Genomic DNA, 23,134 nt, shown 5'->3' on the forward strand with positions numbered 1-23,134 from the left:
TGGGGCAATTCTTATGGAACCCGCTTACAACGAAATGTTTCTCTTCAGAAGAGGGGATTTTGCTACCACACGTCAGCAGCTCCTCTCCCTCAGAGTGCTGTTCCTGTGTAGACTAGGGAAAACCACCATGGTCTCCAGCTTTTGAACGGCTCTTTTCCCAGTTGGTTTCATCCGTGAAAGAGCCAGAAGGGCTGATCTCAAGCAATCGGCCTGCACAACCTGAGTCCTTGGGGTCAGGCAGTCCTGAGTCATTGTGCCACCAAAAGAATGAAAGCAAAGTTGCCTGCCACAGGAAAGCACAGCGAGGCCTGGTGCTTTCTCTCGGAAATTGAAGTGGGCTTGAAAGGTGAGGCTCATACTACATTATGGAAAAGCTCGTGGTTACGGCTATCTTTCTCCCTCTCTCTGTCCCGTCCCATGGGCTCAGCCGTGTGGGAATGCTGAGTGGGAGAGACCGCCTGTGTGTCGGGCTCAGAAGTCTTCTTCGCTTTAGGGCAATTACGTTTCTGTCTTACTTCGTGGAGGAGGCATGAGGGCGCCCAGAGATTTTCTGACAAGAAATAACTAAGGACAGAGCATCTGGAGCAGCTGGAAGGAGCCGAAAAGCCAGCATTCCGAAGGTGTCTGTGAGAGCTGCCAGACACTCTGCCGTCATAGGCCTAACAATCTTTGTGACGGCATGGCAACACTTGGAATCCTAGGACACTGTGGAAGGGCGACTCGCAAACTGGGTGGAAGAAGGTTCCAAGCCCAGTGTTCTTTCATGTACCAAAGAGAACGCAAGTGTCTGAGGCTGGTAGCACATTGTTGCTGGAGAGCACTGCATCCTCGTGGGCCTGTCGGCTACTTGCCTGTTTCCGACCCTCTCAGGAAACTCTTCCAAAACGCCGTCGGGGCCCGCTTAGAGAGCGAAGCTGCGAAGTGGATGCTCGGAATATTAACCTATTTACTGGCCCCGGGTCCCAAGCATCCATCCTTCTCTGGAGGGTACGTACCCCACCAAGGGATTCAAGCAGGGAGTATGCCTTGTACAACTTACACAGGAAACTGGGTTGAGATGAAGGGCCACGCTGCTTGTGCTCACACTACGTGCGCCAGAGAAGTTATGACGTAGCAGATATCAACCCCCTTTCTTTACACATGTGGACCCCAAAGAAGTGCTGGGCCGTGGGTGTTCTCAGGCCAAGAGCAGTCCTTGTTCTGGCCTTCACCTGCTCTGTGGATCAAAGGTTCTTTGACTCTGCTCCTTTGGAAGCCTTTCAGAGCTGACCCTATGCCTTGGCTGCTGAAGCACAGAGGCATAGAGGCCTTTCACCCTGAAGGCATGGGCTTGTTTCCCATGGCAAGAGTCTATGTCGCCCCTCCCCGGCTGGAAGCGTGTAAGTTGACACCATTTTTTCTGCCCATGGAAAATACAAGAAGGTGTACTCGGTTTGGGCTGCCTGGTAAAACAGTTTGCAGTCGCCAGCACCCTGAGTACTATTCCTCAAGTTTGATTATTCCTAGCTAGGTAAACCCGGACTTCGGAGGCTAGATGGGAGCAAACGTGTTAAGCTTGTGGAGAAAGCCTTTGACCAATGGCAAAATGCTCGTGCTTGTGGCGGGGATTAGGCAGGAACTCTCCCACTCAAGGTTTTTACTTACGATAAGCTTTCCTTTTAGGCTGAACCAGGCGACGTGTGTGTATCACATCCTGGGAAGCAGGGCCTGAGGGGAAACTGCCACCTGACTGGCCTCCATTATAGGCAGCTGACAAAACGGTCCCAAGCTTACGGAACCCACTTACCACGAAATGTTTCTCTTCAGAAGAGGAGATTTTGCTACCACGCGTCAGCAGCTCCTCTCCCTCAGAGTGCTGTTCTTGTTTAGACTAGGGAAAACCACCACGAGTTCCAGGTTTTGAACGGCTCTTTTCCCAGTTGGTTTCATCCGAGAAAGAGCCAGAAGGGCTGATCTCAGGCAATCGGCCTGCACACCGTGAGTCCTTGGGGTAGGGCAGTCCTGAGTCAATGTGTCTCCTAAAGAACGAAAGCAAAGTTTCCTGCCACAGGAAAGCACAGAGAGGCCTGGTGCTTTCTCTAGGAAATTCAAGTGGGCTTGAAAGGTGAGGCCTAGACTACATTGTGGAAAAGATCGGGATTACGGCTACCTCTCCCCCTCTCTCTGCCCCGTACCCTGTGCTCAGCCGTGTGGGAATGCTGATTGGGAGAGTCTGCCTCTCTGCCGGGCTCAGAAGGCTTCTTCCCGTTTGGGCAATTCCGTTTGTGTCTTACTTCGTGGAGGAGGAATGAGGGCGCCCAGAGGTTTTCTGACGTGAAATAACTAATGACAGAGCATCTGGAGGAGCTGGTTTCTCGGTGGAAGGAGCCAAAAAGCCAGCATTCCTAAGGTCTCTTTGAGAGCTGCCAGACACTCTGCCGTCATAGGCCTAAGAATTGGCCCTTGTAACGGCACGGCAACACTTGGAATCCTAGGACACTGTGGAAGGGCGACTCGCAAACTGGATGGAAGAAGCTTCCAAGCCCAGTGTTCTTTCATGTACCAAAGAGAACGCAAGTGTCTGACGCTGGTAGCATTGTTGCTGGAGAGCACTGGCCTCCTTGTGGGCCTGTCGGCTACTTTCCTGTTTCCGACCCTCTCAGGAAACTCTTCCAGAATACCGTTGGAACCTGCTTAGAGAGCGAAGCTGCGAAGTGGATGCACAGAACATTAACCTAGATACCAGCCCAGGGTCCCTAGCATCCATTTTTCTCTGGAGGGTACTTACCCCACACAGGGATTCAAGCAGCGCGTTTGCCTTGTACAACTTACACAGGAAAATGGGATGAGACGTTGGGTCACTCTGCTTGTGCTCACACTACGTGCCCCGGAGAAGTTATGACGCAGCAGATGTCCACCCCCTTTCTCTACACATGTGGACCCCAAAGAGGCGCTGGGTAGTGGGTGTTCTCAGGCCAAGAGCAGTCCTTGTTCTGGGCTGCACATGCTTTGTGGTTCACAGGTTGTCTGACCCTGCTCCTTTGGGAGACTTTCAGAGCTGACGCTATCCCTGGGCTGCCCAAGCAAAGAGGCATAGAGGCCTTTCACCCTGAAGGCCATGGGCTTGTTTCCCATGGAGAATGTGTACGTCGCCCCTCCCGGGCTGGAGGCGTGTAAGTTGACACCATGTATTCTGCCCACGGAAAATCCAAGTAGGTGTACTCGATTTGGGCTGCCTGGTGAAACAGTGTGCAGTCGCCAGCACCCGGAGTACTTTTCCTCTAGTTTGATTCCTAGCTAGGTAAACCCGGACTTCGGAGGCTAGGTGGCAGCAAACGTGTTAAGCTTGTGGGGAAACCCTTTGACCAATGGGCCATATGCTTGTGCGTGTGGCCGGAGTTAGGCAGGAACTCTCCCACTCAGGGTTTTTCCCTTACGATAAGCTGTCCCTTTTGGCTGAAGCAGCGGGCGTGTCTGTATCACAGCCTGGGAAGCAGGGCCTGAGGGGAGGCGGCCAACTGACTAGCCTCCATTATAGGCAGCTGAGAAAATGGGGCAATTCTTATGGAACCCGCTTACAACGAAATGTTTCTCTTCAGAAGAGGGGATTTTGCTACCACACGTCAGCAGCTCCTCTCCCTCAGAGTGCTGTTCCTGTGTAGACTAGGGAAAACCACCATGGTCTCCAGCTTTTGAACGGCTCTTTTCCCAGTTGGTTTCATCCGTGAAAGAGCCAGAAGGGCTGATCTCAAGCAATCGGCCTGCACAACCTGAGTCCTTGGGGTCAGGCAGTCCTGAGTCATTGTGCCACCAAAAGAATGAAAGCAAAGTTGCCTGCCACAGGAAAGCACAGCGAGGCCTGGTGCTTTCTCTCGGAAATTGAAGTGGGCTTGAAAGGTGAGGCTTATACTACATTGTGGAAAAGCTCGTGGTTACGGCTATCTTTCTCCCTCTCTCTGTCCCGTCCCATGGGCTCAGCCGTGTGGGAATGCTGAGTGGGAGAGACCGCCTGTGTGTCGGGCTCAGAAGTCTTCTTCGCTTTAGGGCAATTACGTTTCTGTCTTACTTCGTGGAGGAGGCATGAGGGCGCCCAGAGATTTTCTGACATGAAATAACTAAGGACAGAGCATCTGGAGGAGCTGGAAGGAGCCGAAAAGCCAGCATTCCGAAGGTGTCTGTGAGAGCTGCCAGACACTCTGCCGTCATAGGCCTAAGAATCTTTGTGACGGCATGGCAACACTTGGAATCCTAGGACACTGTGGAAGGGCGACTCGCAAACTGGGTGGAAGAAGGTTCCAAGCCCAGTGTTCTTTCATGTACCAAAGAGAACGCAAGTGTCTGAGGCTGGTAGCACATTGTTGCTGGAGAGCACTGCATCCTCGTGGGCCTGTCGGCTACTTGCCTGTTTCCGACCCTCTCAGGAAACTCTTCCAAAACGCCGTCGGGGCCCGCTTAGAGAGCGAAGCTGCGAAGTGGATGCTCGGAATATTAACCTATTTACTGGCCCCGGGTCCCAAGCATCCATCCTTCTCTGGAGGGTACGTACCCCACCAAGGGATTCAAGCAGGGAGTATGCCTTGTACAACTTACACAGGAAACTGGGTTGAGATGAAGGGCCACGCTGCTTGTGCTCACACTACGTGCGCCAGAGAAGTTATGACGTAGCAGATATCAACCCCCTTTCTTTACACATGTGGACCCCAAAGAAGTGCTGGGCCGTGGGTGTTCTCAGGCCAAGAGCAGTCCTTGTTCTGGCCTTCACCTGCTCTGTGGATCAAAGGTTCTTTGACTCTGCTCCTTTGGAAGCCTTTCAGAGCTGACCCTATGCCTTGGCTGCTGAAGCACAGAGGCATAGAGGCCTTTCACCCTGAAGGCATGGGCTTGTTTCCCATGGCAAGAGTCTATGTCGCCCCTCCCCGGCTGGAAGCGTGTAAGTTGACACCATTTTTTCTGCCCATGGAAAATACAAGAAGGTGTACTCGGTTTGGGCTGCCTGGTAAAACAGTTTGCAGTCGCCAGCACCCTGAGTACTATTCCTCAAGTTTGATTATTCCTAGCTAGGTAAACCCGGACTTCGGAGGCTAGATGGGAGCAAACGTGTTAAGCTTGTGGAGAAAGCCTTTGACCAATGGCAAAATGCTCGTGCTTGTGGCGGGGATTAGGCAGGAACTCTCCCACTCAAGGTTTTTACTTACGATAAGCTTTCCTTTTAGGCTGAACCAGGCGACGTGTGTGTATCACATCCTGGGAAGCAGGGCCTGAGGGGAAACCGCCACCTGACTGGCCTCCATTATAGGCAGCTGACAAAACGGTCCCAAGCTTACGGAACCCACTTACCACGAAATGTTTCTCTTCAGAAGAGGAGATTTTGCTACCACGCGTCAGCAGCTCCTCTCCCTCAGAGTGCTGTTCTTGTTTAGACTAGGGAAAACCACCACGATTTCCAGGATTTGAACGGCTCTTTTCCCAGTTGGTTTCATCCGAGAAAGAGCCAGAAGGGCTGATCTCAGGCAATCGGCCTGCACACCGTGAGTCCTTGGGGTAGGGCAGTCCTGAGTCAATGTGTCTCCTAAAGAACGAAAGCAAAGTTTCCTGCCACAGGAAAGCACAGAGAGGCCTGGTGCTTTCTCTAGGAAATTCAAGTGGGCTTGAAAGGTGAGGCCTAGACTACATTGTGGAAAAGATCGGGATTACGGCTACCTCTCCCCCTCTCTCTGCCCCGTACCCTGTGCTCAGCCGTGTGGGAATGCTGATTGGGAGAGTCTGCCTCTCTGCCGGGCTCAGAAGGCTTCTTCCCGTTTGGGCAATTCCGTTTGTGTCTTACTTCGTGGAGGAGGAATGAGGGCGCCCAGAGGTTTTCTGACGTGAAATAACTAATGACAGAGCATCTGGAGGAGCTGGTTTCTCGGTGGAAGGAGCCAAAAAGCCAGCATTCCTAAGGTCTCTTTGAGAGCTGCCAGACACTCTGCCGTCATAGGCCTAAGAATTGGCCCTTGTAACGGCACGGCAACACTTGGAATCCTAGGACACTGTGGAAGGGCGACTCGCAAACTGGATGGAAGAAGCTTCCAAGCCCAGTGTTCTTTCATGTACCAAAGAGAACGCAAGTGTCTGACGCTGGTAGCATTGTTGCTGGAGAGCACTGGCCTCCTTGTGGGCCTGTCGGCTACTTTCCTGTTTCCGACCCTCTCAGGAAACTCTTCCAGAATACCGTTGGAACCTGCTTAGAGAGCGAAGCTGCGAAGTGGATGCACAGAACATTAACCTAGATACCAGCCCAGGGTCCCTAGCATCCATTTTTCTCTGGAGGGTACTTACCCCACACAGGGATTCAAGCAGCGCGTTTGCCTTGTACAACTTACACAGGAAAATGGGATGAGACGTTGGGTCACTCTGCTTGTGCTCACACTACGTGCCCCGGAGAAGTTATGACGCAGCAGATGTCCACCCCCTTTCTCTACACATGTGGACCCCAAAGAGGCGCTGGGTAGTGGGTGTTCTCAGGCCAAGAGCAGTCCTTGTTCTGGGCTGCACATGCTTTGTGGTTCACAGGTTGTCTGACCCTGCTCCTTTGGGAGACTTTCAGAGCTGACGCTATCCCTGGGCTGCCCAAGCAAAGAGGCATAGAGGCCTTTCACCCTGAAGGCCATGGGCTTGTTTCCCATGGAGAATGTGTACGTCGCCCCTCCCGGGCTGGAGGCGTGTAAGTTGACACCATGTATTCTGCCCACGGAAAATCCAAGTAGGTGTACTCGATTTGGGCTGCCTGGTGAAACAGTGTGCAGTCGCCAGCACCCGGAGTACTTTTCCTCTAGTTTGATTCCTAGCTAGGTAAACCCGGACTTCGGAGGCTAGGTGGCAGCAAACGTGTTAAGCTTGTGGGGAAACCCTTTGACCAATGGGCCATATGCTTGTGCGTGTGGCCGGAGTTAGGCAGGAACTCTCCCACTCAGGGTTTTTACCTTACGATAAGCTGTCCCTTTTGGCTGAAGCAGCGGGCGTGTCTGTATCACAGCCTGGGAAGCAGGGCCTGAGGGGAGGCGGCCAACTGACTAGCCTCCATTATAGGCAGCTGAGAAAATGGGGCAATTCTTATGGAACCCGCTTACAACGAAATGTTTCTCTTCAGAAGAGGGGATTTTGCTACCACACGTCAGCAGCTCCTCTCCCTCAGAGTGCTGTTCCTGTGTAGACTAGGGAAAACCACCATGGTCTCCAGCTTTTGAACGGCTCTTTTCCCAGTTGGTTTCATCCGTGAAAGAGCCAGAAGGGCTGATCTCAAGCAATCGGCCTGCACAACCTGAGTCCTTGGGGTCAGGCAGTCCTGAGTCATTGTGCCACCAAAAGAATGAAAGCAAAGTTGCCTGCCACAGGAAAGCACAGCGAGGCCTGGTGCTTTCTCTCGGAAATTGAAGTGGGCTTGAAAGGTGAGGCTTATACTACATTGTGGAAAAGCTCGTGGTTACGGCTATCTTTCTCCCTCTCTCTGTCCCGTCCCATGGGCTCAGCCGTGTGGGAATGCTGAGTGGGAGAGACCGCCTGTGTGTCGGGCTCAGAAGTCTTCTTCGCTTTAGGGCAATTACGTTTCTGTCTTACTTCGTGGAGGAGGCATGAGGGCGCCCAGAGATTTTCTGACATGAAATAACTAAGGACAGAGCATCTGGAGGAGCTGGAAGGAGCCGAAAAGCCAGCATTCCGAAGGTGTCTGTGAGAGCTGCCAGACACTCTGCCGTCATAGGCCTAAGAATCTTTGTGACGGCATGGCAACACTTGGAATCCTAGGACACTGTGGAAGGGCGACTCGCAAAACTGGGTGGAAGAAGGTTCCAAGCCCAGTGTTCTTTCATGTACCAAAGAGAACGCAAGTGTCTGAGGCTGGTAGCACATTGTTGCTGGAGAGCACTGCATCTTCGTGGGCCTGTCGGCTACTTGCCTGTTTCCGACCCTCTCAGGAAACTCTTCCAAAACGCCGTCGGGGCCCGCTTAGAGAGCGAAGCTGCGAAGTGGATGCTCGGAATATTAACCTATTTACTGGCCCCGGGTCCCAAGCATCCATCCTTCTCTGGAGGGTACGTACCCCACCAAGGGATTCAAGCAGGGAGTATGCCTTGTACAACTTACACAGGAAACTGGGTTGAGATGAAGGGCCACGCTGCTTGTGCTCACACTACGTGCGCCAGAGAAGTTATGACGTAGCAGATATCAACCCCCTTTCTTTACACATGTGGACCCCAAAGAAGTGCTGGGCCGTGGGTGTTCTCAGGCCAAGAGCAGTCCTTGTTCTGGCCTTCACCTGCTCTGTGGATCAAAGGTTCTTTGACTCTGCTCCTTTGGAAGCCTTTCAGAGCTGACCCTATGCCTTGGCTGCTGAAGCACAGAGGCATAGAGGCCTTTCACCCTGAAGGCATGGGCTTGTTTCCCATGGAAAGAGTCTATGTCGCCCCTCCCCGGCTGGAAGCGTGTAAGTTGACACCATTTTTTCTGCCCATGGAAAATACAAGAAGGTGTACTCGGTTTGGGCTGCCTGGTAAAAGAGTTTGCAGTCGCCAGCACCCTGAGTACTATTCCTCAAGTTTGATTATTCCTAGCTAGGTAAACCCGGACTTCGGAGGCTAGATGGGAGCAAACGTGTTAAGCTTGTGGAGAAAGCCTTTGACCAATGGCAAAATGCTCGTGCTTGTGGCGGGGATTAGGCAGGAACTCTCCCACTCAAGGTTTTTACTTACGATAAGCTTTCCTTTTAGGCTGAACCAGGCGACGTGTGTGTATCACATCCTGGGAAGCAGGGCCTGAGGGGAAACCGCCACCTGACTGGCCTCCATTATAGGCAGCTGACAAAACGGTCCCAAGCTTACGGAACCCACTTACCACGAAATGTTTCTCTTCAGAAGAGGAGATTTTGCTACCAGGCGTCAGCAGCTCCTCTCCCTCAGAGTGCTGTTCTTGTTTAGACTAGGGAAAACCACCACGATTTCCAGGTTTTGAACGGCTCTTTTCCCAGTTGGTTTCATCCGAGAAAGAGCCAGAAGGGCTGATCTCAGGCAATCGGCCTGCACACCGTGAGTCCTTGGGGTAGGGCAGTCCTGAGTCAATGTGTCTCCTAAAGAACGAAAGCAAAGTTTCCTGCCACAGGAAAGCACAGAGAGGCCTGGTGCTTTCTCTAGGAAATTCAAGTGGGCTTGAAAGGTGAGGCCTAGACTACATTGTGGAAAAGATCGGGATTACGGCTACCTCTCCCCCTCTCTCTGCCCCGTACCCTGTGCTCAGCCGTGTGGGAATGCTGATTGGGAGAGTCTGCCTCTCTGCCGGGCTCAGAAGGCTTCTTCCCGTTTGGGCAATTCCGTTTGTGTCTTACTTCGTGGAGGAGGAATGAGGGCGCCCAGAGGTTTTCTGACGTGAAATAACTAATGACAGAGCATCTGGAGGAGCTGGTTTCTCGGTGGAAGGAGCCAAAAAGCCAGCATTCCTAAGGTCTCTTTGAGAGCTGCCAGACACTCTGCCGTCATAGGCCTAAGAATTGGCCCTTGTAACGGCACGGCAACACTTGGAATCCTAGGACACTGTGGAAGGGCGACTCGCAAACTGGATGGAAGAAGCTTCCAAGCCCAGTGTTCTTTCATGTACCAAAGAGAACGCAAGTGTCTGACGCTGGTAGCATTGTTGCTGGAGAGCACTGGCCTCCTTGTGGGCCTGTCGGCTACTTTCCTGTTTCCGACCCTCTCAGGAAACTCTTCCAGAATACCGTTGGAACCTGCTTAGAGAGCGAAGCTGCGAAGTGGATGCACAGAACATTAACCTAGATACCAGCCCAGGGTCCCTAGCATCCATTTTTCTCTGGAGGGTACTTACCCCACACAGGGATTCAAGCAGCGCGTTTGCCTTGTACAACTTACACAGGAAAATGGGATGAGACGTTGGGTCACTCTGCTTGTGCTCACACTACGTGCCCCGGAGAAGTTATGACGCAGCAGATGTCCACCCCCTTTCTCTACACATGTGGACCCCAAAGAGGCGCTGGGTAGTGGGTGTTCTCAGGCCAAGAGCAGTCCTTGTTCTGGGCTGCACATGCTTTGTGGTTCACAGGTTGTCTGACCCTGCTCCTTTGGGAGACTTTCAGAGCTGACGCTATCCCTGGGCTGCCCAAGCAAAGAGGCATAGAGGCCTTTCACCCTGAAGGCCATGGGCTTGTTTCCCATGGAGAATGTGTACGTCGCCCCTCCCGGGCTGGAGGCGTGTAAGTTGACACCATGTATTCTGCCCACGGAAAATCCAAGTAGGTGTACTCGATTTGGGCTGCCTGGTGAAACAGTGTGCAGTCGCCAGCACCCGGAGTACTTTTCCTCTAGTTTGATTCCTAGCTAGGTAAACCCGGACTTCGGAGGCTAGGTGGCAGCAAACGTGTTAAGCTTGTGGGGAAACCCTTTGACCAATGGGCCATATGCTTGTGCGTGTGGCCGGAGTTAGGCAGGAACTCTCCCACTCAGGGTTTTTACCTTACGATAAGCTGTCCCTTTTGGCTGAAGCAGCGGGCGTGTCTGTATCACAGCCTGGGAAGCAGGGCCTGAGGGGAGGCGGCCAACTGACTAGCCTCCATTATAGGCAGCTGAGAAAATGGGGCAATTCTTATGGAACCCGCTTACAACGAAATGTTTCTCTTCAGAAGAGGGGATTTTGCTACCACACGTCAGCAGCTCCTCTCCCTCAGAGTGCTGTTCCTGTGTAGACTAGGGAAAACCACCATGGTCTCCAGCTTTTGAACGGCTCTTTTCCCAGTTGGTTTCATCCGTGAAAGAGCCAGAAGGGCTGATCTCAAGCAATCGGCCTGCACAACCTGAGTCCTTGGGGTCAGGCAGTCCTGAGTCATTGTGCCACCAAAAGAATGAAAGCAAAGTTGCCTGCCACAGGAAAGCACAGCGAGGCCTGGTGCTTTCTCTCGGAAATTGAAGTGGGCTTGAAAGGTGAGGCTTATACTACATTGTGGAAAAGCTCGTGGTTACGGCTATCTTTCTCCCTCTCTCTGTCCCGTCCCATGGGCTCAGCCGTGTGGGAATGCTGAGTGGGAGAGACCGCCTGTGTGTCGGGCTCAGAAGTCTTCTTCGCTTTAGGGCAATTACGTTTCTGTCTTACTTCGTGGAGGAGGCATGAGGGCGCCCAGAGATTTTCTGACATGAAATAACTAAGGACAGAGCATCTGGAGGAGCTGGAAGGAGCCGAAAAGCCAGCATTCCGAAGGTGTCTGTGAGAGCTGCCAGACACTCTGCCGTCATAGGCCTAAGAATCTTTGTGACGGCATGGCAACACTTGGAATCCTAGGACACTGTGGAAGGGCGACTCGCAAACTGGGTGGAAGAAGGTTCCAAGCCCAGTGTTCTTTCATGTACCAAAGAGAACGCAAGTGTCTGAGGCTGGTAGCACATTGTTGCTGGAGAGCACTGCATCCTCGTGGGCCTGTCGGCTACTTGCCTGTTTCCGACCCTCTCAGGAAACTCTTCCAAAACGCCGTCGGGGCCCGCTTAGAGAGCGAAGCTGCGAAGTGGATGCTCGGAATATTAACCTATTTACTGGCCCCGGGTCCCAAGCATCCATCCTTCTCTGGAGGGTACGTACCCCACCAAGGGATTCAAGCAGGGAGTATGCCTTGTACAACTTACACAGGAAACTGGGTTGAGATGAAGGGCCACGCTGCTTGTGCTCACACTACGTGCGCCAGAGAAGTTATGACGTAGCAGATATCAACCCCCTTTCTTTACACATGTGGACCCCAAAGAAGTGCTGGGCCGTGGGTGTTCTCAGGCCAAGAGCAGTCCTTGTTCTGGCCTTCACCTGCTCTGTGGATCAAAGGTTCTTTGACTCTGCTCCTTTGGAAGCCTTTCAGAGCTGACCCTATGCCTTGGCTGCTGAAGCACAGAGGCATAGAGGCCTTTCACCCTGAAGGCATGGGCTTGTTTCCCATGGCAAGAGTCTATGTCGCCCCTCCCCGGCTGGAAGCGTGTAAGTTGACACCATTTTTTCTGCCCATGGAAAATACAAGAAGGTGTACTCGGTTTGGGCTGCCTGGTAAAAGAGTTTGCAGTCGCCAGCACCCTGAGTACTATTCCTCAAGTTTGATGATTCCTAGCTAGGTAAACCCGGACTTCGGAGGCTAGATGGGAGCAAACGTGTTGAGCTTGTGGAGAAAGCCTTTGACCAATGGCAAAATGCTCGTGCTTGTGGCGGGGATTAGGCAGGAACTCTCCCACTCAAGGTTTTTACTTACGATAAGCTTTCCTTTTAGGCTGAACCAGGCGACGTGTGTGTATCACATCCTGGGAAGCAGGGCCTGAGGGGAAACCGCCACCTGACTGGCCTCCATTATAGGCAGCTGACAAAACGGTCCCAAGCTTACGGAACCCACTTACCACGAAATGTTTCTCTTCAGAAGAGGAGATTTTGCTACCACGCGTCAGCAGCTCCTCTCCCTCAGAGTGCTGTTCTTGTTTAGACTAGGGAAAACCACCACGATTTCCAGGTTTTGAACGGCTCTTTTCCCAGTTGGTTTCATCCGAGAAAGAGCCAGAAGGGCTGATCTCAGGCAATCGGCCTGCACACCGTGAGTCCTTGGGGTAGGGCAGTCCTGAGTCAATGTGTCTCCTAAAGAACGAAAGCAAAGTTTCCTGCCACAGGAAAGCACAGAGAGGCCTGGTGCTTTCTCTAGGAAATTCAAGTGGGCTTGAAAGGTGAGGCCTAGACTACATTGTGGAAAAGATCGGGATTACGGCTACCTCTCCCCCTCTCACTGCCCCGTACCCTGTGCTCAGCCGTGTGGGAATGCTGATTGCGAGAGTCTGCCTCTCTGCCGGGCTCAGAAGGCTTCTTCCCGTTTGGGCAATTCCGTTTGTGTCTTACTTCGTGGAGGAGGAATGAGGGCGCCCAGAGGTTTTCTGACGTGAAATAACTAATGACAGAGCATCTGGAGGAGCTGGTTTCTCGGTGGAAGGAGCCAAAAAGCCAGCATTCCTAAGGTCTCTTTGAGAGCTGCCAGACACTCTGCCGTCATAGGCCTAAGAATTGGCCCTTGTAACGGCACGGCAACACTTGGAATCCTAGGACACTGTGGAAGGGCGACTCGCAAACTGGATGGAAGAAGCTTCCAAGCCCAGTGTTCTTTCATGTACCAAAGAGAACGCAAGTGTCTGACGCTGGTAGCATTGTTGCTGGAGAGCACTGGCCTCCTTGTGGGCCTGTCGGCTACTTTCCTGTTTCCGACCCTCTCAGGAAACTCTTCCAGAATACCGTTGGAACCTGCTTAGAGAGCGAAGCTGCGAAGTGGATGCACAGAACATTAACCTAGATACCAGCCCAGGGTCCCTAGCATCCATTTTTCTCTGGAGGGTACTTACCCCACACAGGGATTCAAGCAGCGCGTTTGCCTTGTACAACTTACACAGGAAAATGGGATGAGACGTTGGGTCACTCTGCTTGTGCTCACACTACGTGCCCCGGAGAAGTTATGACGCAGCAGATGTCCACCCCCTTTCTCTACACATGTGGACCCCAAAGAGGCGCTGGGTAGTGGGTGTTCTCAGGCCAAGAGCAGTCCTTGTTCTGGGCTGCACATGCTTTGTGGTTCACAGGTTGTCTGACCCTGCTCCTTTGGGAGACTTTCAGAGCTGACGCTATCCCTGGGCTGCCCAAGCAAAGAGGCATAGAGGCCTTTCACCCTGAAGGCCATGGGCTTGTTTCCCATGGAGAATGTGTACGTCGCCCCTCCCGGGCTGGAGGCGTGTAAGTTGACACCATGTATTCTGCCCACGGAAAATCCAAGTAGGTGTACTCGATTTGGGCTGCCTGGTGAAACAGTGTGCAGTCGCCAGCACCCGGAGTACTTTTCCTCTAGTTTGATTCCTAGCTAGGTAAACCCGGACTTCGGAGGCTAGGTGGCAGCAAACGTGTTAAGCTTGTGGGGAAACCCTTTGACCAATGGGCCATATGCTTGTGCGTGTGGCCGGAGTTAGGCAGGAACTCTCCCACTCAGGGTTTTTACCTTACGATAAGCTGTCCCTTTTGGCTGAAGCAGCGGGCGTGTCTGTATCACAGCCTGGGAAGCAGGGCCTGAGGGGAGGCGGCCAACTGACTAGCCTCCATTATAGGCAGCTGAGAAAATGGGGCAATTCTTATGGAACCCGCTTACAACGAAATGTTTCTCTTCAGAAGAGGGGATTTTGCTACCACACGTCAGCAGCTCCTCTCCCTCAGAGTGCTGTTCCTGTGTAGACTAGGGAAAACCACCATGGTCTCCAGCTTTTGAACGGCTCTTTTCCCAGTTGGTTTCATCCGTGAAAGAGCCAGAAGGGCTGATCTCAAGCAATCGGCCTGCACAACCTGAGTCCTTGGGGTCAGGCAGTCCTGAGTCATTGTGCCACCAAAAGAATGAAAGCAAAGTTGCCTGCCACAGGAAAGCACAGCGAGGCCTGGTGCTTTCTCTCGGAAATTGAAGTGGGCTTGAAAGGTGAGGCTTATACTACATTGTGGAAAAGCTCGTGGTTACGGCTATCTTTCTCCCTCTCTCTGTCCCGTCCCATGGGCTCAGCCGTGTGGGAATGCTGAGTGGGAGAGACCGCCTGTGTGTCGGGCTCAGAAGTCTTCTTCGCTTTAGGGCAATTACGTTTCTGTCTTACTTCGTGGAGGAGGCATGAGGGCGCCCAGAGATTTTCTGACATGAAATAACTAAGGACAGAGCATCTGGAGGAGCTGGAAGGAGCCGAAAAGCCAGCATTCCGAAGGTGTCTGTGAGAGCTGCCAGACACTCTGCCGTCATAGGCCTAAGAATCTTTGTGACGGCATGGCAACACTTGGAATCCTAGGACACTGTGGAAGGGCGACTCGCAAAACTGGGTGGAAGAAGGTTCCAAGCCCAGTGTTCTTTCATGTACCAAAGAGAACGCAAGTGTCTGAGGCTGGTAGCACATTGTTGCTGGAGAGCACTGCATCTTCGTGGGCCTGTCGGCTACTTGCCTGTTTCCGACCCTCTCAGGAAACTCTTCCAAAACGCCGTCGGGGCCCGCTTAGAGAGCGAAGCTGCGAAGTGGATGCTCGGAATATTAACCTATTTACTGGCCCCGGGTCCCAAGCATCCATCCTTCTCTGGAGGGTACGTACCCCACCAAGGGATTCAAGCAGGGAGTATGCCTTGTACAACTTACACAGGAAACTGGGTTGAGATGAAGGGCCACGCTGCTTGTGCTCACACTACGTGCGCCAGAGAAGTTATGACGTAGCAGATATCAACCCCCTTTCTTTACACATGTGGACCCCAAAGAAGTGCTGGGCCGTGGGTGTTCTCAGGCCAAGAGCAGTCCTTGTTCTGGCCTTCACCTGCTCTGTGGATCAAAGGTTCTTTGACTCTGCTCCTTTGGAAGCCTTTCAGAGCTGACCCTATGCCTTGGCTGCTGAAGCACAGAGGCATAGAGGCCTTTCACCCTGAAGGCATGGGCTTGTTTCCCATGGAAAGAGTCTATGTCGCCCCTCCCCGGCTGGAAGCGTGTAAGTTGACACCATTTTTTCTGCCCATGGAAAATACAAGAAGGTGTACTCGGTTTGGGCTGCCTGGTAAAAGAGTTTGCAGTCGCCAGCACCCTGAGTACTATTCCTCAAGTTTGATTATTCCTAGCTAGGTAAACCCGGACTTCGGAGGCTAGATGGGAGCAAACGTGTTAAGCTTGTGGAGAAAGCCTTTGACCAATGGCAAAATGCTCGTGCTTGTGGCGGGGATTAGGCAGGAACTCTCCCACTCAAGGTTTTTACTTACGATAAGCTTTCCTTTTAGGCTGAACCAGGCGACGTGTGTGTATCACATCCTGGGAAGCAGGGCCTGAGGGGAAACCGCCACCTGACTGGCCTCCATTATAGGCAGCTGACAAAACGGTCCCAAGCTTACGGAACCCACTTACCACGAAATGTTTCTCTTCAGAAGAGGAGATTTTGCTACCAGGCGTCAGCAGCTCCTCTCCCTCAGAGTGCTGTTCTTGTTTAGACTAGGGAAAACCACCACGATTTCCAGGTTTTGAACGGCTCTTTTCCCAGTTGGTTTCATCCGAGAAAGAGCCAGAAGGGCTGATCTCAGGCAATCGGCCTGCACACCGTGAGTCCTTGGGGTAGGGCAGTCCTGAGTCAATGTGTCTCCTAAAGAACGAAAGCAAAGTTTCCTGCCACAGGAAAGCACAGAGAGGCCTGGTGCTTTCTCTAGGAAATTCAAGTGGGCTTGAAAGGTGAGGCCTAGACTACATTGTGGAAAAGATCGGGATTACGGCTACCTCTCCCCCTCTCTCTGCCCCGTACCCTGTGCTCAGCCGTGTGGGAATGCTGATTGGGAGAGTCTGCCTCTCTGCCGGGCTCAGAAGGCTTCTTCCCGTTTGGGCAATTCCGTTTGTGTCTTACTTCGTGGAGGAGGAATGAGGGCGCCCAGAGGTTTTCTGACGTGAAATAACTAATGACAGAGCATCTGGAGGAGCTGGTTTCTCGGTGGAAGGAGCCAAAAAGCCAGCATTCCTAAGGTCTCTTTGAGAGCTGCCAGACACTCTGCCGTCATAGGCCTAAGAATTGGCCCTTGTAACGGCACGGCAACACTTGGAATCCTAGGACACTGTGGAAGGGCGACTCGCAAACTGGATGGAAGAAGCTTCCAAGCCCAGTGTTCTTTCATGTACCAAAGAGAACGCAAGTGTCTGACGCTGGTAGCATTGTTGCTGGAGAGCACTGGCCTCCTTGTGGGCCTGTCGGCTACTTTCCTGTTTCCGACCCTCTCAGGAAACTCTTCCAGAATACCGTTGGAACCTGCTTAGAGAGCGAAGCTGCGAAGTGGATGCACAGAACATTAACCTAGATACCAGCCCAGGGTCCCTAGCATCCATTTTTCTCTGGAGGGTACTTACCCCACACAGGGATTCAAGCAGCGCGTTTGCCTTGTACAACTTACACAGGAAAATGGGATGAGACGTTGGGTCACTCTGCTTGTGCTCACACTACGTGCCCCGGAGAAGTTATGACGCAGCAGATGTCCACCCCCTTTCTCTACACATGTGGACCCCAAAGAGGCGCTGGGTAGTGGGTGTTCTCAGGCCAAGAGCAGTCCTTGTTCTGGGCTGCACATGCTTTGTGGTTCACAGGTTGTCTGACCCTGCTCCTTTGGGAGACTTTCAGAGCTGACGCTATCCCTGGGCTGCCCAAGCAAAGAGGCATAGAGGCCTTTCACCCTGAAGGCCATGGGCTTGTTTCCCATGGAGAATGTGTACGTCGCCCCTCCCGGGCTGGAGGCGTGTAAGTTGACACCATGTATTCTGCCCACGGAAAATCCAAGTAGGTGTACTCGATTTGGGCTGCCTGGTGAAACAGTGTGCAGTCGCCAGCACCCGGAGTACTTTTCCTCTAGTTTGATTCCTAGCTAGGTAAACCCGGACTTCGGAGGCTAGGTGGCAGCAAACGTGTTAAGCTTGTGGGGAAACCCTTTGACCAATGGGCCATATGCTTGTGCGTGTGGCCGGAGTTAGGCAGGAACTCTCCCACTCAGGGTTTTTACCTTACGATAAGCTGTCCCTTTTGGCTGAAGCAGCGGGCGTGTCTGTATCACAGCCTGGGAAGCAGGGCCTGAGGGGAGGCGGCCAACTGACTAGCCTCCATTATAGGCAGCTGAGAAAATGGGGCAATTCTTATGGAACCCGCTTACAACGAAATGTTTCTCTTCAGAAGAGGGGATTTTGCTACCACACGTCAGCAGCTCCTCTCCCTCAGAGTGCTGTTCCTGTGTAGACTAGGGAAAACCACCATGGTCTCCAGCTTTTGAACGGCTCTTTTCCCAGTTGGTTTCATCCGTGAAAGAGCCAGAAGGGCTGATCTCAAGCAATCGGCCTGCACAACCTGAGTCCTTGGGGTCAGGCAGTCCTGAGTCATTGTGCCACCAAAAGAATGAAAGCAAAGTTGCCTGCCACAGGAAAGCACAGCGAGGCCTGGTGCTTTCTCTCGGAAATTGAAGTGGGCTTGAAAGGTGAGGCTTATACTACATTGTGGAAAAGCTCGTGGTTACGGCTATCTTTCTCCCTCTCTCTGTCCCGTCCCATGGGCTCAGCCGTGTGGGAATGCTGAGTGGGAGAGACCGCCTGTGTGTCGGGCTCAGAAGTCTTCTTCGCTTTAGGGCAATTACGTTTCTGTCTTACTTCGTGGAGGAGGCATGAGGGCGCCCAGAGATTTTCTGACATGAAATAACTAAGGACAGAGCATCTGGAGGAGCTGGAAGGAGCCGAAAAGCCAGCATTCCGAAGGTGTCTGTGAGAGCTGCCAGACACTCTGCCGTCATAGGCCTAAGAATCTTTGTGACGGCATGGCAACACTTGGAATCCTAGGACACTGTGGAAGGGCGACTCGCAAACTGGGTGGAAGAAGGTTCCAAGCCCAGTGTTCTTTCATGTACCAAAGAGAACGCAAGTGTCTGAGGCTGGTAGCACATTGTTGCTGGAGAGCACTGCATCCTCGTGGGCCTGTCGGCTACTTGCCTGTTTCCGACCCTCTCAGGAAACTCTTCCAAAACGCCGTCGGGGCCCGCTTAGAGAGCGAAGCTGCGAAGTGGATGCTCGGAATATTAACCTATTTACTGGCCCCGGGTCCCAAGCATCCATCCTTCTCTGGAGGGTACGTACCCCACCAAGGGATTCAAGCAGGGAGTATGCCTTGTACAACTTACACAGGAAACTGGGTTGAGATGAAGGGCCACGCTGCTTGTGCTCACACTACGTGCGCCAGAGAAGTTATGACGTAGCAGATATCAACCCCCTTTCTTTACACATGTGGACCCCAAAGAAGTGCTGGGCCGTGGGTGTTCTCAGGCCAAGAGCAGTCCTTGTTCTGGCCTTCACCTGCTCTGTGGATCAAAGGTTCTTTGACTCTGCTCCTTTGGAAGCCTTTCAGAGCTGACCCTATGCCTTGGCTGCTGAAGCACAGAGGCATAGAGGCCTTTCACCCTGAAGGCATGGGCTTGTTTCCCATGGCAAGAGTCTATGTCGCCCCTCCCCGGCTGGAAGCGTGTAAGTTGACACCATTTTTTCTGCCCATGGAAAATACAAGAAGGTGTACTCGGTTTGGGCTGCCTGGTAAAAGAGTTTGCAGTCGCCAGCACCCTGAGTACTATTCCTCAAGTTTGATGATTCCTAGCTAGGTAAACCCGGACTTCGGAGGCTAGATGGGAGCAAACGTGTTGAGCTTGTGGAGAAAGCCTTTGACCAATGGCAAAATGCTCGTGCTTGTGGCGGGGATTAGGCAGGAACTCTCCCACTCAAGGTTTTTACTTACGATAAGCTTTCCTTTTAGGCTGAACCAGGCGACGTGTGTGTATCACATCCTGGGAAGCAGGGCCTGAGGGGAAACCGCCACCTGACTGGCCTCCATTATAGGCAGCTGACAAAACGGTCCCAAGCTTACGGAACCCACTTACCACGAAATGTTTCTCTTCAGAAGAGGAGATTTTGCTACCACGCGTCAGCAGCTCCTCTCCCTCAGAGTGCTGTTCTTGTTTAGACTAGGGAAAACCACCACGATTTCCAGGTTTTGAACGGCTCTTTTCCCAGTTGGTTTCATCCGAGAAAGAGCCAGAAGGGCTGATCTCAGGCAATCGGCCTGCACACCGTGAGTCCTTGGGGTAGGGCAGTCCTGAGTCAATGTGTCTCCTAAAGAACGAAAGCAAAGTTTCCTGCCACAGCAAAGCACAGAGAGGCCTGGTGCTTTCTCTAGGAAATTCAAGTGGGCTTGAAAGGTGAGGCCTAGACTACATTGTGGAAAAGATCGGGATTACGGCTACCTCTCCCCCTCTCTCTGCCCCGTACCCAGTGCTCAGCCGTGTGGGAATGCTGATTGGGAGAGTCTGCCTCTCTGCCGGGCTCAGAAGGCTTCTTCCCGTTTGGGCAATTCCGTTTGTGTCTTACTTCGTGGAGGAGGAATGAGGGCGCCCAGAGGTTTTCTGACGTGAAATAACTAATGACAGAGCATCTGGAGGAGCTGGTTTCTCGGTGGAAGGAGCCAAAAAGCCAGCATTCCTAAGGTCTCTTTGAGAGCTGCCAGACACTCTGCCGTCATAGGCCTAAGAATTGGCCCTTGTAACGGCACGGCAACACTTGGAATCCTAGGACACTGTGGAAGGGCGACTCGCAAACTGGATGGAAGAAGCTTCCAAGCCCAGTGTTCTTTCATGTACCAAAGAGAACGCAAGTGTCTGACGCTGGTAGCATTGTTGCTGGAGAGCACTGGCCTCCTTGTGGGCCTGTCGGCTACTTTCCTGTTTCCGACCCTCTCAGGAAACTCTTCCAGAATACCGTTGGAACCTGCTTAGAGAGCGAAGCTGCGAAGTGGATGCACAGAACATTAACCTAGATACCAGCCCAGGGTCCCTAGCATCCATTTTTCTCTGGAGGGTACTTACCCCACACAGGGATTCAAGCAGCGCGTTTGCCTTGTACAACTTACACAGGAAAATGGGATGAGACGTTGGGTCACTCTGCTTGTGCTCACACTACGTGCCCCGGAGAAGTTATGACGCAGCAGATGTCCACCCCCTTTCTCTACACATGTGGACCCCAAAGAGGCGCTGGGTAGTGGGTGTTCTCAGGCCAAGAGCAGTCCTTGTTCTGGGCTGCACATGCTTTGTGGTTCACAGGTTGTCTGACCCTGCTCCTTTGGGAGACTTTCAGAGCTGACGCTATCCCTGGGCTGCCCAAGCAAAGAGGCATAGAGGCCTTTCACCCTGAAGGCCATGGGCTTGTTTCCCATGGAGAATGTGTACGTCGCCCCTCCCGGGCTGGAGGCGTGTAAGTTGACACCATGTATTCTGCCCACGGAAAATCCAAGTAGGTGTACTCGATTTGGGCTGCCTGGTGAAACAGTGTGCAGTCGCCAGCACCCGGAGTACTTTTCCTCTAGTTTGATTCCTAGCTAGGTAAACCCGGACTTCGGAGGCTAGGTGGCAGCAAACGTGTTAAGCTTGTGGGGAAACCCTTTGACCAATGGGCCATATGCTTGTGCGTGTGGCCGGAGTTAGGCAGGAACTCTCCCACTCAGGGTTTTTACCTTACGATAAGCTGTCCCTTTTGGCTGAAGCAGCGGGCGTGTCTGTATCACAGCCTGGGAAGCAGGGCCTGAGGGGAGGCGGCCAACTGACTAGCCTCCATTATAGGCAGCTGAGAAAATGGGGCAATTCTTATGGAACCCGCTTACAACGAAATGTTTCTCTTCAGAAGAGGGGATTTTGCTACCACACGTCAGCAGCTCCTCTCCCTCAGAGTGCTGTTCCTGTGTAGACTAGGGAAAACCACCATGGTCTCCAGCTTTTGAACGGCTCTTTTCCCAGTTGGTTTCATCCGTGAAAGAGCCAGAAGGGCTGATCTCAAGCAATCGGCCTGCACAACCTGAGTCCTTGGGGTCAGGCAGTCCTGAGTCATTGTGCCACCAAAAGAATGAAAGCAAAGTTGCCTGCCACAGGAAAGCACAGCGAGGCCTGGTGCTTTCTCTCGGAAATTGAAGTGGGCTTGAAAGGTGAGGCTTATACTACATTGTGGAAAAGCTCGTGGTTACGGCTATCTTTCTCCCTCTCTCTGTCCCGTCCCATGGGCTCAGCCGTGTGGGAATGCTGAGTGGGAGAGACCGCCTGTGTGTCGGGCTCAGAAGTCTTCTTCGCTTTAGGGCAATTACGTTTCTGTCTTACTTCGTGGAGGAGGCATGAGGGCGCCCAGAGATTTTCTGACATGAAATAACTAAGGACAGAGCATCTGGAGGAGCTGGAAGGAGCCGAAAAGCCAGCATTCCGAAGGTGTCTGTGAGAGCTGCCAGACACTCTGCCGTCATAGGCCTAAGAATCTTTGTGACGGCATGGCAACACTTGGAATCCTAGGACACTGTGGAAGGGCGACTCGCAAACTGGGTGGAAGAAGGTTCCAAGCCCAGTGTTCTTTCATGTACCAAAGAGAACGCAAGTGTCTGAGGCTGGTAGCACATTGTTGCTGGAGAGCACTGCATCCTCGTGGGCCTGTCGGCTACTTGCCTGTTTCCGACCCTCTCAGGAAACTCTTCCAAAACGCCGTCGGGGCCCGCTTAGAGAGCGAAGCTGCGAAGTGGATGCTCGGAATATTAACCTATTTACTGGCCCCGGGTCCCAAGCATCCATCCTTCTCTGGAGGGTACGTACCCCACCAAGGGATTCAAGCAGGGAGTATGCCTTGTACAACTTACACAGGAAACTGGGTTGAGATGAAGGGCCACGCTGCTTGTGCTCACACTACGTGCGCCAGAGAAGTTATGACGTAGCAGATATCAACCCCCTTTCTTTACACATGTGGACCCCAAAGAAGTGCTGGGCCGTGGGTGTTCTCAGGCCAAGAGCAGTCCTTGTTCTGGCCTTCACCTGCTCTGTGGATCAAAGGTTCTTTGACTCTGCTCCTTTGGAAGCCTTTCAGAGCTGACCCTATGCCTTGGCTGCTGAAGCACAGAGGCATAGAGGCCTTTCACCCTGAAGGCATGGGCTTGTTTCCCATGGCAAGAGTCTATGTCGCCCCTCCCCGGCTGGAAGCGTGTAAGTTGACACCATTTTTTCTGCCCATGGAAAATACAAGAAGGTGTACTCGGTTTGGGCTGCCTGGTAAAACAGTTTGCAGTCGCCAGCACCCTGAGTACTATTCCTCAAGTTTGATTATTCCTAGCTAGGTAAACCCGGACTTCGGAGGCTAGATGGGAGCAAACGTGTTAAGCTTGTGGAGAAAGCCTTTGACCAATGGCAAAATGCTCGTGCTTGTGGCGGGGATTAGGCAGGAACTCTCCCACTCAAGGTTTTTACTTACGATAAGCTTTCCTTTTAGGCTGAACCAGGCGACGTGTGTGTATCACATCCTGGGAAGCAGGGCCTGAGGGGAAACCGCCACCTGACTGGCCTCCATTATAGGCAGCTGACAAAACGGTCCCAAGCTTACGGAACCCACTTACCACGAAATGTTTCTCTTCAGAAGAGGAGATTTTGCTACCACGCGTCAGCAGCTCCTCTCCCTCAGAGTGCTGTTCTTGTTTAGACTAGGGAAAACCACCACGATTTCCAGGTTTTGAACGGCTCTTTTCCCAGTTGGTTTCATCCGAGAAAGAGCCAGAAGGGCTG

The sequence above is a fragment of the Eschrichtius robustus genome, chromosome 14 (genome assembly GCF_028021215.1).
Source record: "Eschrichtius robustus isolate mEscRob2 chromosome 14, mEscRob2.pri, whole genome shotgun sequence".
Taxonomy (NCBI): Eukaryota; Metazoa; Chordata; class Mammalia; order Artiodactyla; family Eschrichtiidae; genus Eschrichtius; species Eschrichtius robustus.